This window comes from Trichosurus vulpecula, chromosome 4 (genome assembly GCF_011100635.1).
Source record: "Trichosurus vulpecula isolate mTriVul1 chromosome 4, mTriVul1.pri, whole genome shotgun sequence".
NCBI classification, from domain to species: domain Eukaryota; kingdom Metazoa; phylum Chordata; class Mammalia; order Diprotodontia; family Phalangeridae; genus Trichosurus; species Trichosurus vulpecula.
Window position 1 is genome coordinate 421,978,687 of NC_050576.1, and position 6,608 is coordinate 421,985,294.

Genomic DNA, 6,608 nt, shown 5'->3' on the forward strand with positions numbered 1-6,608 from the left:
GAGTATACTTGGGAACAACCTTAATAGCTAAATGCATAATAATTATTGCTTCACTGTAAGAGCAAAGAGAGGCAAGGAATGAGCTAATAACCCTGCAGCTATTAATAGTGTTTGAGGATCATTTGCAGAGTATGTCAATTTCTGGAGGAAAGAAGCATATTTTTTGTAGGAATCTAATTCACTTGACATATTTCCATTGCTGACCTATTCCAAAGCTGTGCAAAAATAATTTTTCTCTTTTTGATTTTACATTTGTAGTTTTCCAAAGAAGATTGCAAGGTCACCACCACTATGTAAATGGAAATTGCTTCCAGTATTATTAGTGCAGTATAGAGTTTAAGACTAGAAATGGCTGAGATAATGACTAAAAGTCCTTACTTCAAAAAATGAGCATATTAAATAATTAGTATTCTAGTCCTAAAGCAGTTATAGAATATCTTTAATCTAGAGATTGGTCCTGCCACCTTGGTAGAAAGAAAATACCACATGAAAGAATAATCTCGAGTAAACCATTTCACAAGGTATCAATTCAAGAAATGTTTGTTGGATTCAATTGAATTGAAGCTGTGAATTAAGTGAGACATGGAGAATCTGAGTTTTTCTATGCAAATTAGTTAGCACTTACATGGAAATATGGGGAGAGTCAGGTCAAAATCAGATGTTTCATTTAAATTCTCCAATAAAAAAGAAAACTTCCTTTCAGTTGGGACACACACTACTATTTATGTATACGTACATACAAGCATACATATACACACACAAATACAAATATACACATACACACATATGTGTGTATGTGTATATATATGTGTGTGTATATATATGTGTGTGTGTATATACACACACATATATATACATATATATGTATGTATGTATGTATGTATGTATATGTGTGTGTGTGTGTATATATATGTGTGTGTGTATATACACACACATATATATACATATATATGTATGTATGTATGTATGTATGTATGTATATGTGTGTGTGTGTGTGTATATATATATATATATATATATATATATATATATATATATATATATATATATACCAACTGTATTCAGGTAAAGGCATCTCAGATCAACTGACTCTCAAGTACCTGAGCATCACCAGGCAGTAGTACTTGATTTCTGAGGGCAACAAGCTGAGAATTCACACATTTAGAGAGAGAAACAAACCCTGGATTCCTTAACTAGAAATGATGGTATTTGGAGGCAGGGGTGGGGAGGTGATAGCAATGACATTCAAGTTGTGGAGCTGTCAGTAAAATGCTAGGACTGTGTGTGTACCTATTTATTAAATAAGGACCCTGGTTTTAACTTGTGATGGTTCTTGGCACCATTTTATATGTTAAAATTGTTGTTTTTGTTTTATTTAAATTTGATTGAAAACAACTAAACCTGGAAGCATCAATATACACAGCATATGAGGTCTAAAGTTTTATGGTTTTTTCCATTTTGAGCCTGGACAACTTAGATCATTTAGGATGTCCTTAGTTTGCAAGGCCATGTATTCAATTCCTTGTCAATTGCCTTTGTGTATGAGATAATCAAGGAGCAAAGCATAATGTAATTTTTCTTTTATGTTTCAAAGGTTTTTTAAAGCATTGTTTTTTTCTATTCTTGAGTTACTCTTTCAACAACACAGCTGGCAGCATGTTCTTAAATGGCATATTAGAGCACTAGAACACTTGATGTCTCTCTTTCCTCACTTGACTGACACTATGTTTGTCAAAGAATGTAAATAGACTGATGCCGGAAAACATATGGGTTCAAGGAAAAACTCTAGGACTGAATTTGAGGCACCACTGAAAGACTGTACTGGGAAAATACATTTATCTGCGAAGGCATCTGAAAGGCAACCTTTTAGCTTTGTCTACCTTTATTGATTCACATATCTTTAGTATTGACCGCATTAATACATGTCCATAGATAAAATGTGTCTGAAATCCCCTTAAGCTGTGCAATCCATTTCATCTTTTTATCGCTTATTAAAGAGAAGTGTGTTTTGATTGGAGAAAACTGTTCTCCAAATGAGTCTTTTGTTGTTGATTATAACATTGAATATCAATAATATTGTCTATATCAAACTAATATAGAATCGATAGATTCATAGACTTTTTTTCTTTTTTATTATTTAATATATTTGGTTTTAAGCATTGATTTTCACAAGAGTTTGAATTACAAATTTTCTCCCCATTTCTACCCTCCCCCCTACTCCAAGATGGCGTATATTCTGGTTGCCCTGTTCCCCAGTCAGCCCTCCCTTCTGTCACCCCACTCCCCTCCCATCCCCTTTTCCCTTCCTTTCTTGTAGGGCAAGATAAATTTCTATGCCCCATTGCCTGTGTATCTTATTTTCCAGTTGCATTGCAAAAACTTTTTTTTTGTTTTTGAACATCTTTTTTTAAAACTTTGAGTTCCAAATTCTCTCCCCTCTTCCCTTCCCACCCACCCTCCCTAAGAAGTCAAGCAATTCAACATAGGCCACATGTGTATCATTATGTATAACCCTTCCACAGTACTCATGTTGTGAAAGACTAACTATATTTTGCTCCTTCCTAACCTATCCCCCTTTATCCAGTTTTCTCGCTTGACCCTGTCCCTTTTCTAAAGTGTTTGTTTTTAATTACCTCCATCCCCATCTGCCCTCCCTTCTATCATCCCCCCTTTTTTTATCTTCTTCCCTCTTCTTTCCTGTGGGGTAAGATACCCAAATGAGTGTGTATGGTATTCCCTCCTCAGGTCAAATCTGATGAGAGCAAGATTCACTCATTCTCCCTCACCTGACTTCTCTTCCCTTCCATCAGAACTGCTTTTTCTTGCCACTTTTATGTGAGATAATTTACCCCATTCTATCTCTCCCTATCTCCCTCTCTCAATATATTCTTCTCTCATCCCTTAATTTGATTTCATTTCCTTTAGATATCGTCCCTTCATCTTCAACTCACCCTGTGCCCCCCCCTTTCTCTCTCTCTCTCTCTCTCTCTCTCTCTCTCTCTCTCTCTCTCCCTATATATATATATATATACACACACACACATATATATATATGCATGCATATTCCATGTATATATATATATACACATACACATATATACACACATACACACTCACATATACATATATATGCATAAACATATATATATATAAATGCATGCATATTCCCTTCAGCTACCCTAATACTGAGGTCTCATGAATTATCATCTTTCACATCATCTTTCTATGTAGGAATGTAAACAAAACAGTTCAACTTTAGTAAGTCCCTTGCAATTTCTTTTCCTTGTTCTTTTTCTTGATTACCGTTTCATGCTTCTCTTGATTCTTGTGTTTGAAAGTCAAATTTTCCATTCAGCTCTGGTCTTTTCACTGAGAAAGATTGAAAGTCTCCTATTTTATTGAAAATCCATATTTTGCCTTGGAGCATGATACTCGGTTTTGCTGGGTAGGTGATTCTTGGTTTTAATCCTAGCTCTATTGACCTCGAGAATATCGTATTCCAAGCCCTTTGATCTCTTAATGTAGAAGCTGCTAGATCTGGGGTTATTCTGATTGTGTTTCCACAATACTCAAATTATTTCTTTCTGACTACTTGAAATATTTTCTCCTTGATCTGGGAGCTCTGGAATTTGGTGACAATATTCCTAGGAGATTTATTTTTGGGATCTCTTTGAGGAGGCAATCAGTGGATTCGTTCAATTTCTACTTTGCCCTGTGGCTCTAGAATATCAGCGCAGTTCTCCTTGATCATTTCTTGAAAGATGATATCCAGGATCTTTTTTGATCATGGCTTTCAGGTAGTCCAATCATTTTTAAATTATCTCTCCTGGACCTATTTTCCAGGTCAGTGGTTTTTCCAATGAGATCTTTCACATTGTCTTCCATTTTTTCATTCCTTTGGTTCTGTTTTACAATATCTTAATTTCTCATCAAGTCTAGCTTCCACTTGCTGCAATCTAATTTTTTAAGGTAGTATTTTCTTCAGTGGTCTTTTGGACCTCCTTTTCCATTTGGCTAATTCTGCCTTTCAAGGCATTCTTCTCCTCATTGGCTTTTTGGAGCTCCTTTGCCATTTGAGTTAGTCTATTTTTTAAGGTGTTATTTTCTTCCGTGTATTTTTGCAGTATTTTTTTGGTTCTCCTTTAGCAAGTCATTGACTTGTTTTTCATGGTTTTCTTGCATCCTTCTCATTTCTTTTCCCAATTTTTCCTCTACTTCTCTAACTTGCTTTTCCAACTCCTTTTTGAGCTCTTCCATAGCCTGAGACCAGTTCATGTTTTTCTCGGAGGCTTTTGTTGTAGGCTCTTTGACTTTGTTGACTTCTTCTGGCTGTATGTTTTGGTCTTCTTTGTCACCAAAGAAAGATTCCAAAGTCTGAGACTGAATCTCAGTGTGTTTTCACTGCCTGGCCATATTCCCAGCCAACTAAATTGACCCTTGAGTTTTTCAGTGGGGTATGACTGCTTATAGAGTTAAGAGAACTATATTCCAAACTTGGAGGGATGCGCCAGCTCTGCCACACCAACACTCCTCCTTCCCCAAGAACTCCCAACTCAGATTGGACTTAGATCTTCAGCAGGCTCTTCACTCCTGCTCTGATCCTCCACTTAATTCCTCCCACCATGTGGGCCTGGGGCAAGAAGCAACTGCAGCTGTAGTTCTGTAGCTGCCCCACCTCCACTGCCCTCGGGGGTGGTAGCTAACCAAGAACTCTTCCCACTCCCGCAGCTTTTCCCACTAACCTTCTGTGTTGTCTTTGGTGTTTGTGGGTTGAGAAGTCCAGTAACTGCCGCAGCTCACTGGTTCAGGGTGCTAGGGCATGCTCCGCCGAGCTCCTGGTCTGGTTGGTCCACCCTGCCCACACTGGGCTCTGCTCCGCTCCACTCCCAGCTCCGTGCAGGATAGACATCACCCAGAGACCATTCAGGCTGTCCTGGGCTGGAGCCCTGCTTCCCTCTGCTATTTTGTGGGTTCTGCAGTTCTATGGCAGAGCCATTTTTTATAGGTTTTTGGAGGGACTCGGCGGGGAGCTCATGCTAGTCCCTGCTTTCCAGCCACCATCTTGGCCGATTCATAGCCTTTTAGAGATGAGAGATACTGTCTTCATCCCTCATATTTCATAGTTCCAGCATCACCGATTGGCTATTTACTGCCCAGACACACATGACAAAGCAGGATGTCTCCAAATATATTTTGTTGGCTGTTTGGCCTGAACCTCTAACTCTGGGCTTGTAACAGTGAATCCTTTCCAGGCTCCCATCTTTTTTTCCTTCCTTACCTTCATAAAGGAAAGAGAGTTTCCGGAGGTTGGTGGACAACAATCACTAAAATTTTGATTATGCGACAAATACGGATTGGATGAATTACAAAGGAAGAGGTTACTACTGAGTGATGTTGGTAAATGGAGATTGTGGAAGTAGCAAAGGAATATAAGGAGTTTTCCTACTCCTCTACCACAACCAAAGATTCTGAAGGTATTAGAGAAAGTGAGAAGTAAGAAAAAGTATGGAAAGGAAAGTTATGTCATCTGGAGGGAATCAGGTCTCAGTGAGGTGAAGTAAATGGAAGAATCAGAAAAAGAAAACATATAAGATGAAAGTTAATTTGTTACCTATTCAGCAGGCCTACTGGAAGGGATGGGCACCTTTATAGTGGGATATGGATGGGGTTGGGTTAAGGGAGTAGGGAATAAGGGAGAAGTCAGTGAAGAACAGAAAATAGGCTTTGAATAATAGCATCCTGGGGTTCAGAATCATTAGTATGGATAGGGAATAACAGAGAAGGGGTATGTTAATCACTGAGGAATTAATTCAGGTAGGTTATGATTTTTTTGACTACTGAATATCATTTTATCATTTTCCCTAGGAGTTTAACTTTAGGGTAGAGTTGTCCCAGGGTGTCAGGTTGCCATGTGTGTCTGGAAAGGAAAGGTGGGATCCATGTTTGGGAGCAGGGCAACTGATGTGGAGCTGTAGGAAGCCAGACAGGTGACCGGAGTCTGATTATGAAGTGGATGCTCAAGGAAGATAGGAAGTCTTTCTATGCAGGAAACAGTGACAGCAAAGAGTCAACATGGCTTCTTTAAGAACAGGTCATGCCAAACTGAAAGTCATATGCATCAGGGAAATGCTATCTATAGCATTGCTTAGATTTTTTTTTTGTTTTTTTTTGTTTTTTTTTTATTTTTTTTTATTTTTTTTATTTTTTTTTAATTTTTTGTTTGTTTTTTATTTTTTTGTTTTGTTTTTTATTTTTTTTAATTTTTTTTTTTGAATTTTGAAAAACTCTCACATTAGCCTTGTTTAAAAAAAAATCTATGTAGATATGTGTGGTGGTTCATAGTCTCTAATACATCTGTCCTGCCCTTATCAGGAAGATAAAGGGAGCCTTAGTTAACAGGGTAGAATATACTCTTCATCATCACGACTGGCAAGTGTTTCACTTTTAAGTCTTTTGATACATATTCTATCATCTCAAAGTCTTCTGTACTTCAGGATAATTGTTTTGTATAGGGCAGCAGTTGCTCGTATGTCTGTTTCTTGTTGGTCCTAGATTTCAGAGGTCAAGAGATATAGTCACCTGGAAATGGTAACCAGCTTTCTATGAGT